The sequence below is a fragment of the Arvicola amphibius genome, chromosome 5 (genome assembly GCF_903992535.2).
Source record: "Arvicola amphibius chromosome 5, mArvAmp1.2, whole genome shotgun sequence".
NCBI lineage: Eukaryota > Metazoa > Chordata > Mammalia > Rodentia > Cricetidae > Arvicola > Arvicola amphibius.
In genome coordinates, this window is record NC_052051.1 from 23,259,078 (window position 1) to 23,269,966 (window position 10,889).

Consider the following 10,889-nt stretch of genomic DNA (forward strand, 5'->3'; position numbering starts at 1 on the left):
GAACAAAAGGCAGTTGATGTCAGGTAAAATGGTACACACTGTAATCCTAGCTACGTAGCCTATTGAGACAGGAGACTATGAGCTCCAGGTCAGCCAGAGCTCTGTAGTGAAACCCTGCATCAAAACACCTACACAACAACAAAAACCTGTGTATGGCTAGTGCTCTGGTGACCCCAACACTCTGAGGATGGGGAACCAGAGGGTCTCTGGGGCTTGTGACTGCCAGCTGGGCGCAAAACTGAAAGAGCACCAAGCAAAGTGAGAGACCTCGTCTCAAGAGAATAAAGAAGAGATTAAGAGAGGAAGACATCAGATTTCTTCCTCTGGTCTCCAGTGCATACACATACATGCACACGCACACACACACACACAAATACACACACACACAAATACAAACACACACACACAGAGAAAGAGAGAGAGAGAGAGAGAGAGAGAGAGAGAGAGAGAGAGCACGAATAAAATGAAACAGTCCTGCTACTTAGATCTCACCTGTTTTGGAAGAGCCAGTTCTGCCTGTCAATTAATCTTTCAGTGTGTTTGCTTTTTTTTTTTTTCTCATCTCCTTATAGAAAATCTTTGTGTATTCAAGATTTGAGCTCTTGTCTGATATACACGTATACTGTGGGACAATGGTCTTGTACCCTGTAGAGATTTGTCACTTGTATTAGTTTAATAAAATGCTAATTGGCCAGTAGCCAGGCAGGAAGTATAGGTGGGGCAACCAGAATAGGAGAATTCTGGGAAAAGGAAAGGCTCCGTCTGCAGTCATCACCCAGACGCAAAGGACTCAAGATGAGAATGCCTCAACGATTAAAGGTACCAAGCCACATGGCTAACATAGACAAGGATTATGGGTTAATGTTAAATATAAGAGTTAATAAGAAGCCTGAGCTAATAGGCCAACCAGTTTATAATTAATGGAGACCTCTTTGTGTTTCTTTGGGACTGAACGGCTGTGGGACAGAAACCTCTGTCAACGTGTGTATCTTTTTTCCATCCATGGCTTCCTTTCGCTTTTAAGCAAGTACCTGTTAATTTCACATGGAACCCTACATTGTGTAAAGTGATTGTTTTTCACTGTTTTTCTTCCTTAAGGTTTCAGGGTGCAGGCAGCCTTGCTGATTTGGCACTGCCCATAGTACAAGATTTTTTTTCTTTTCTCATTTCTTTTTCTTTTCTTTTTCTTTTTCTTTTTTTGGTACAGGGTTTCTCTGTAGCTTTGGAGCCTGTCCTGGAACTAGCTCTTGTAGACCAGGCTGGTCTCGAACTCACAGAGATCCGCCTGCCTCTGCCTCCCGAGTGCTGGGATTAAAGGCGTGAGCCACCACTGCCTGACCAAGATTTTTTTTCTTAATATTTATTTTTATTTTATGTGTTTGAATTTTTTTTGCATGTATGTACGTGCACCACCTGTGTGCTTGGTGCCCGTGGAAGTCAGAAGAGAGCATCAAATCCCTTTGGAGTGACAGATGGTTGTGAGCCACCATGAAGGTGCTGGGAACCTGACCCAGGTGTTTTGGAAGAACAGCCAGGAAGAACAGCCAGTGCTCTTAACTGCTGAGCCCTCTCTGCAGCCCCTGCAGTACTGAATTTTGACCTTCCCCCCGCTTGGCCTCCCTCTACTGCCAGAGAAGGTCACACTGTGAGCTCTGATCCTCTGGGTTGATGAGGCCAGGTCATGTAGCTTGGCCGCCACCTACCAAGTCCAGATAAGGTTAGTGGGTCTAGGGACCAAGCTCTGGCCTTGGGTCTGGTAGACAAGGTGCTCTGGAATGACCAGCTGTCACATTTTCACAAACCCTAGGACTTGCATCTCCCATACCGGAGCACAGGCAGGACCCATAGGCAGGGCAGGCCTGGAGCGCTACCACCCAGCCTCTCAGACAGCCTCTCCAGGGTGGCTTTGTGCTTCCTGTTTGAGTGAGGCTAGATGTTCTGGACTTAACAGAAGCTCAAAAAATCCTATAGACGGGGCCAACAAGATGGTTCAGTGGCTATCATTACAACCTGACAACCTGAGTTTACGTCCTGGCCCCTGCAAGTTGCCCTCTGACCTGCGCTTACTTTTCAGAGCCCGGCCAAGATGCATAATTTTTGAAAACCCCTCTATAGAGAGATTTGACAGAACTCCCCTCGATAATAATAACTCCAAATGGAATACTAAGTGTGCACGGGGCCCTGAAGGATTTACAGACATCATTTCAGGTACCCTACTCAGTAGCATCAGGACTCTATGCTGTGTCCTTTACCAAAAGGCAGAAACAAATGCAGGGAGTTCAGCTTTGCCTTAGACCTGGAGAAATGACTTGTGGAAGGTTAAATGGCTCCTCAAAGACAGAGTCACATCTGGACTAGCATGTGCAAAGCCCTATATTCGGACTGGGCAGTGGTGGTGTATGCCTTTAATCACAGCACTCGGGAGGCAGAGACAGGCAGATCTCTGTGAGTTTGAGGCCAGCCTGGTCTACAAGAGCTATTTCCAGGACTGGCTCCAAAGCAACAGAGAAACTCTGTCAAAAAAAAAAAAAAAAAAAAAAAAAAAAAAAAGAAAGAAAGAAAAGAAAAGAAAAGAAAAGAAAGAAAGAAAGAAAGAAAGGAAGAAAGAAAGGAAGAAGCCCTATATTCGATCCCTAGCATGGCCAAAAAAGAAAAGTACACAGGCATGCTCAGATGGCAGCTTCATATCATCTTCTGTACAACATAGGAACCTAGGCTCTGGCCACTTGTGATGAGGCTATGGGCGTCTTCCTGGATGCCTGAATTTAAGGAGACTGTCAATGTTTGCATTTCAGGATCCAGGTCTTCTGAAAAGTCCTCTCAGGACCCTTCTCTACAGCCTTTTGTTAGCCTTTCTCCATTTGACAGCTTTTCTCTATTATAAAAGGGGAAATCGAAATATTAATTATTAACACGATCCTGGCATCTAAGAAGCGCCTGTGACCACAAGAGCCTGTTAGATAGACAGGAGACAAAAGAAAACGGGCAGATTTAGATGTAGGATCTGACTCTCTCGCCATGGTTGCCTCAGAGGACACACCCCAGGCTCATTTCCTTCTCTGTTCTTCCTGGTCTGCACTTTGGTCTTTATTATCCCCTGGCAACAAGAAGACACCCAGGTACCCTGTGTGGAAGGAGTGCCAGGTGTGCGCCCCCAGTGCCAGCTGGCCAGCACCCGGGCTGGCTGATTTACCTCCCTGGAGGTTGTACTCATCCTTGGAGAGCTGCCCCTATGACATACTTCCTCACGGTTGCTTATAATAAAACCACAGCCCCTGGGTGAGTCACAGCCCCGGAGGCTCTGGAGTCTCTGGAGCTTGGCATGACCCAGCAAGTCTCACTGTGGGCCCCCATCACCTCGGCTTTCTTTTAGGGAAGTGGGAGCAGGGGACCGCACAAGGGACACTGAGTCACCAGACACCAGCTAGACTTCCGCCTTATCCGTTAGAATTCTAGGACTGCTGAGATAAAGACTCTGGTAACTTAAAACGGCAGAACTTCATTCCCTCACATTTCTCTTTCTCTCTCTCTCTCTCTCTCTCTCTCTCTCTCTCTCTCTCTCTCTCTCTCTCTCTCTCTCTCTCTCTCTCTCTCTCTCTCCTAGGGCTGCTGAAAAAAAAAACCACAACTCGGGCTGGAGAGATGGCTCAGTGGTTAAGAGCATTGCCTGCTCTTCCAAATGGTCCTGAGTTCAATTCCCAGCAACCACATGGTAGCTCACAACCATCTGTAATGGGATCTGGTGCCCTCTTCTGGCCTTCAGGCATACATGCAGAAAGAATATTGTACACATAATAAATAAATAAATATTTAAAAAAACAAAACAAAAACGGCAGAACTTCATTCCCTCACATCTCTCTCTCTCTCTCTCTTTCTCTCTCTCCCTCCCTCCCTGCCTCTCTCCCTCCCTCCTTCCTTCCTTCCTTCTTCCTGCTTTTCTTTCTTTTTTTTTTTTTTTTTGTTTTTTAAAGACAGGGTTTCTTTGTGTTGCTTTGGCCATCGTAGAACTAACTCTGTAGACCAGGCTGGCCTTGCACTCACAGAGATCCGCTAGCCTCTGCCTCATTAATCCCAAAAGAATGCAGGGATTAAAGGTTTGCTCCACTACTGCCCAGCTCCTTCTCATTTCTTGAGGTCGGAAGTCCACAAACAAGGTGTGGGTGTAGCCTGGGTTCCTTCGGTCCCAAGCTTCTCTACTAATTCTGATGATTGTTGCCAGGCCTTGGTATTACTGTTTGGTTCTGAACTGTCCCCCGAGAGCTCTGCAGGCAGCAAGCATGCATATGGAATACAGAGAGAGGAACACCTGTACAAATGAAGATAAATAAATTAAAGGCCAGGGATGGACGTGCAGGCCTATAATCCCTGCACTGGGGAGGCAGAAACAGGCGGACCGCAGGGCTTGTTGGCTGAATCAGAAAGCTCCGGGTTCAGTGAGAAACCCTGTCTCAAACGTAAATAAATAAACAAATAAAGTTGGAGAGAACTGAGGAAGATACACCAAGTAGGTGGTAGGATTGGCGTTCTTTGGTCTGTAGATGCTTAACTCGAGCCCGCCTCTGCCTTCTTCACTCTCTCTTTCCTTTTTCTTCTCTTATAAGGACATTTAAAATTGGATTTAGGTTTTTGTTTTTGCTTTGTTTTGTTTTGTTTGTTGTTGTTGTTTTACAGGCAAGGCCACAGCCACAAATGCTAGAAGCATCTTTAGGCAGAGGACCACCATTTAAATCACAGCACCATCCCTGCCTATATTTCCAGAGCAAGTCTAGAAATCATCTTAGCTCCTGCAAATTGGCAATAGAGGTGCTTCCCCCACGTGGTCTCTCCTCGTTTATTTTACCTTGACATTTGATTGGGCAGGCTCACCTTTGTCAGGAAGGGAGTGAGAGGCGACTCACTGATAACAGGAGTGACGTCCAAGAAGAAGACAGGCAAATCATTACCAACACAAGTGTTTAGAAAGTTCTGCACTGTGGGGACATCTGGTACCGGGGCAAAGAGCTCCCCTGGTACCATGCAAATGAGAGTGCCAACCTGTGTTCATCAAGGTGATTCTGGACCACAGGGAGGACACTGAGGGATTTATATTTGCATACACAGGGTGGGGGCAGATGTGGGCCTGGAGACCCTATACATCATCAAAGAGGGAAGCTATAGTGATTGATTTGCCCACCACAAAAAACAACTTTGGGGCCAACCTCCCAATAGACACCGTGCTGTGACCTCTGATCAACCTTTGTGTCATCCATTCCTATCCACAAGCCTTGACCAGGTGGCTGTCCTGGTCAGGCTTTGCTGGATGCAATGATGAAGAGATGCCCAAGACTTGGGGTTCAGAGCCTTCTGAGCTATCAGACTTGAGCGAGGAATCCGGAGGCCTTTACAATACTTTTTACAACACTGCCAACCCCACCCAACAGTATGGTCTTTAGAGGCGAGTCTCACTTACTGAAAAGTTCTTTGGCAGATCAGCGACTTCCCTGGTGACGCTGAATAAAAGCGGCATTGGGGGTACTCATATGAGTCTTAAGGATGCGGACGATGCCTGCCAGCGTCAGCCTCATGCCAGGTGTAGAGAAAGGATATATACACGTGTGAGAATCCAAAGCAACTCCAGAGGAAGTGGCAAGACACGGAGAGGATCGCTAGGGCTTGCTAGCCAACGAAGCCAGGAAAGGGAGCGGGGCGGGGGTGGGGACTCCAGGTGAGACCCTGTCCCAAGAGAAAAGGCAGAGGGTGCTAAAGCAGGATGCTCAATATCCCCCTCCGGCCTCCACACACGAGCACACACAGATAGCCCCATACATGGGCACACACAGATAGCCGCACACATGGGCACGCACAGATAGCCACACACGTGGGCACGCACAGATAGCCCCATACGTGTGCACGCACAGATAGCCTCACAGACGCAGACATCACACACATACACACGTATAACACACATACGCACGTATCACACACACCACATCAAAACAAAGCAAACCAAACAAGCTGACGGTAAGGGGCAGATCCTTGCCTAACCTTATTTATTTATGAACATGCGAGGGAGTTCTATATGAGTGTTCTTGTGGGTGAACACACGTGTTTGCTGAATGTCCAGGGAATGGGGACTTTGTCTTCTTCCTTTTGCCTCTGGCGGTTTCAAATAAACAGTTTGTGATGGGATGCTAGCTGGGGTTCTGGGGTCAAATAGCATGGGTGCCTCCTTTATTGTTCTAGTTAATTAACTAATTTTAGTCTGTGGAGACAGGGTTTCTCTCTGTGTAGCCCTGACTGTCCTGGAAATTGGCTCTGTAGACCAGGCTGGCCTCAAATTCATAGAGCCTGCCTCTGTCTCTCTAGTTCTGGGATAAAAGGCGTGCACCACCACACCTGGATTCGTGGGTGCTTCTTTATTTATGTATTTTATGAATATGTGTATTTTGTCTGCATATATATCTGCACACCAGGACAGAGTATCGGATCCTGTAGGACTACAATTATTGATGGTTGTGAGCTACCATGGGAATTGAACTTAGGACCTCTAGAAGAACAGCCAGTGTTCTTGACCACTGAGCCATCTCTCCAGCCCCCGTGTGTGATTTACTTGTGGGTAAATCACCACTGTGGGCCTCAGTTTTTCATCAGTAAAATGGTATGAATGCATAGCTACCTTACAGGGAGATTAAGGAGTTTAGAACAGTGGGGAAAAGGAGAGTCTGGTGGTACACGCCTTTAGACTCAGCATTTGGGAGGCCATGGCAGGTAGGGCAGGCAGATCTCTGAGAGTTTGAAGTCGGCCTGGTTTACACAATAGCCAGTTCCAGGGCAGCTGACCTACACAGTGAGATCTTGTCTCACAAAAAGAAAAAAACAAAAACAAAACCCAAAACTGTGGAGAGTCAAGATGTACCCAACAAATGACAGCTACAACTAGTGTTGCAACCAGTACCTGGCTCCGGGCTAAGTCCGTCCAGAACCAGTTTAAAGATTATTTACGAAGAAGGGGCATCCTCCTCCTCCTCCCCTCCTTTTCCTCTATGGGAAGGGCTGGGCCTTACTAGGCTGTCAGGGCTTTAAAGTTACCTGTTGTCCAAACTGCGAGAGGGGTTTGCCAAAATTTGGCGCAGGGCGCCCTCGCCTGGCAGAATTTGGTAAAGGCGACTCCAGTATGATCAAGGTTGACCTCCAAGGGAGCCAGGGTGCCATCAGCACCCGGTGTCCTTCTCAGGGAGCCTGGACAGGGCAGAGGAGGGGAAAGGGGATACTTTTAAGGCTTCCCGACTAAGAGCCACCGCTTTCTTGGTTTTTCTTCCCTCTAAGCTCGCTCTAGAGGCGGGCCTTGCCCATCAGACTGGGCCAAGCCCCTTGTTGCCAATTCCTAGTGGGCTCCTCGGCAGGGTTGTCGCCTGAGAAGTGAAGGGGTGGAACAGTGTCTGATTGCTGCGGACCACGGGTGAGCCTCAGCCTATGCCAGAACCAGAGTATCTGGAGAAGAGTTCAAGGTCACCTTCAGTTACCCACTAAGTTGGAGAAGACTACCCTGGGCTACAGGAGACCAGGCTTCAAATTCTCTCTCCTCTCTCTCTCCTCCTCTCCCTCTTTCTCTCCTCTCTCCCTTTCCTCTCTCACCTCTACCCCCTCCTTTCTCCAGAAAAAGACTCAGATTCAAGGCATTCCCAACTTCAGGAGCACCTGAGACCATCCATCGGCTGAAGTCAAGAGGCTGGGGCAGCAGTTAGGAAGAGTCATATCATGAACACTGTGTGTTATATGAGAGCTGGGCATTGGGGATTGAACATTTGGCCAAGCTAGACACATTTCTGACTTTTCTGCTAATGGGCTGAACCCATCATTGTGCAAATTATGAAAATGTGCCCCATACGCCCCATATGTACATGTTCAGACACCATTGCATCTCCATCCACTTTACAGGCGGGCAGGCTGAAGCTCAGGGAGGGTGCGTGGGTGGTGAGGAATGTTGTCTCCCGGTGGTCGAGTCTGTAGGGATACAAGAGGGCAGCCATGTGTGGCAGGCCCTACAGAGGAAGCTCCTGGAACTCTTGTTACCCACCTATAGCTGTCTGAGAAAAGGAGGGCTGAAGTAGGAGGAAGAATCCTATCTCATGGACCGGAAGATAGTTACACTGCCAGCAGACACTTCAAGGCAGCCCCAGGGGATGTCTACACACAGGAGGGGGCCCTGAAGGGGGGGCCACAGGAGAAGTGGAGGGAGGTCCCTGGACAGGGATAGAAGAGTGGCAGGAGAGGGTCATCTCAGAAGGGCAAAGCCCAGCCCAATCTCCTAAAGCAGGGGTCCTCACCTGGACCTCATTCCTCTGTTTTGTCACTGATGAACCCACAGTGAGAGGCTGCATGCCATAGGAAGGCAGGGGACAGCCTGGAACAGTCCTCAGCCAATAGCAGGGATCCTGCTCTCCCCACCCCTGGCACCAGGACCTCAATGTCTGAAAAAGCACACAGGGGAAGGGAGGTACAAAGGGCAAGGGGAAGGGGCAGCTTGTCTCTGCCCAGCGGCCAGGAGCCCAGCAGCCTGCCAGAGGCGTCACTGGAGCCTGGACTTAGAGGAAGGAGCACCTGGCAGCCACTGGTCACTGTGCCTTTCACTAGAGCTTATGTGTCACCTCCCCGCATGTCAGCAGCCCCTTGTACCCAGCCTGGTTCGTGTATGTATGTATGTATGTACAGGTAAATTCCAGTTTGTCCGTTTCTTCTCCTCCCTTCCTCAGATTGAGTTAGAATCTCATATAGCCTAGGCTGGTCTCAAATTTGTTATATACCTAAGGATGACCTTGAACTTCTGATCCTCCTGTCTCTACCTCTCAAGTGTGGGGTTACAGGTGTGTGCCACCAGGCCCAGTTGTTCCCTTTTCTTTTACACAAATAATAGCATTATGGGCTTATTGTTCTATAGTTTGGTTTTTTTCTAATTCTTAAGGTAAAAAAACCTTGAAATTTGTTTGATATTAATAAACATCTCCCATTAAAAACTGGCAGTCTCAGCTGGGCGTTGGTGGTGCACACCTTTAATCCCAGCACTCAGGGAGGCAGAGACAGGCAGATCTCTGTGAGTTTGAGGCCAGCCTGGTTTACAGAGTAAGTTCCAGAACAGCCAGAGATATACATAGAAACCCTGTCTCAAAAAACAAAAACAGATAAACAGAAACAAAAAACCCCAAAAAACAAATAACAACAACAACAACAACAACAACAACAAACCTGACAGTCTCTGTAAGATAGTTTAGTGGGTGACAGTATTTGCCACCAAATCTGACGATCCCTAGGATGCACAGGGTAGAAGGAGAGACTCCACTACCACAGTTGTTCTTTGACAAACATTTGACAAGCTGACCTTCACATGAATGCTGTGTCGCATGCAGACACAGACGCAGACACACACACGTGTGAATGCACCAAAAAAAGCTTTAAAAAAATTTTTTAAAAATTAGCTGCCGCCCTATTCCTCCATGGGGATTGCACCGCTACTTAGCAAATCTTCTACTGAAGGGCGGGCACACCTTTTTCATCGTCACCCATGCATGTGTGCATCGTTAGGCTAAATCCCTAGGCCTAAAGCCTCACCAACAGCGCACGGTCACATTAAAAAAACATACACATCTAAGGAAACTTAAAAAGAAACCCAAACAGCACCTTTCTTCAAACCACGTGCAAGGTAGCAACTCCCATCTGGCACCAGGGAGGCACCCTGTCCCTTCATCTTTCTTTCCTGGTTTCCTTTCCATTTTGAAATAACAAACGAGTTAATCCCTAAAACGTCACATGTACGTGCAAAAGAAGAGACCTTGCAAAATCTATGAAGCAAAGGTTGATGGATTGGAAAGGACAGATTTCAATAGCGTGTTCATCGGCTGGAAGAACAACTAAGCACAATATCAGCAAGATTATAAAATTCTGCATCACCATTAGCCAGCAGCATGTAATTGACATTGAGCTGATTCACTAAACAACAGCAGAACACATACTTGTTTCAGGTGCTTGAAAAATGTGCACCAAGATTGACCTCATCTTGGGCTGTTGTCCTTTGTTTTCCGTTGTGACAGAAGAAATCCTTACCAGAGAAACCGTAAGGGTTCATTTTCGCTCACAGCTCAGGGTAGAGTCCATGATGGAGGGGAAGTCAAGGCAGCTTGTATCAGCAGACTACATCACGTCCACAGTGAGAAGAGAGCAATGAATGCACACATGCTAATATCCGGTTCTTTTTCATCTTATACAGTTCCAGGGTCTCCTGCCCAGGGAACGGTCCAACCAAAATGGGTTTTCCCAATTGATTTCAACCGATCTAAGCCCGATAATCCCTCATAGGCATGTCCAGGGGCCCATCTACCAAGTGATTTTTAGAATTTTCAAATTGACATTTGACAAGCTAAAAATTGACATTGTAAACTGGGCGGTGGTTGTTGTGTGTTGGGGACTGCGAACCCTCAGACCCTGAGTTTTCTATGACCCCTTGCCTGCCGGAGTAAACAGCTTGTTTTCCTGTGCTTGCAGCTGCTCTGAGCACGAGACCCTCATGAGTTCCTGATAACAATGGAGTGGTTTCTGGTGGGCTTGCAGCTGAAAAATCCCGAGAGCTAGGGTGTGGCCATTAGTCAAGGAGAGCACTATATAAGCTACCCTAGAACACAATAAAATTGGCATTCTTGTTTCAAGAGTGACCCATGTCTCTGTGTGCTTTTTAATCCCCAGACCCCTGCCTGATGATGGTTCCAGGTGGTGCAGGCGCCACAGTGGCACAAGCCTTTAATCCCAGCAATCGGGAGACAGAGGCAGGAGGATCTCTGTGAGTTCAAAGCCAGCCTGGCCTGCAGAGCGGGTTCCAGGACAGGCTCCAAAGCTACAGAGAAACCCTGTCTTGAAAAATA

General features: G+C 47.6%; 1 long non-coding RNA gene across 1 annotated transcript; it reads right to left on the bottom strand.

Moving 5' to 3' along the window:
- Positions 1-4,056: 4,056 nt before the first annotated feature.
- On the bottom strand, positions 4,057-8,372 carry LOC119815506. The gene is made up of 3 exons (XR_005285522.1): positions 8,313-8,372; positions 7,069-7,218; positions 4,057-5,712 (listed from the first exon to the last, which is right to left on the bottom strand). It is a non-coding gene; the product is annotated as an uncharacterized LOC119815506 (long non-coding RNA).
- Between the last annotated feature and the right edge of the window lie 2,517 nt (positions 8,373-10,889).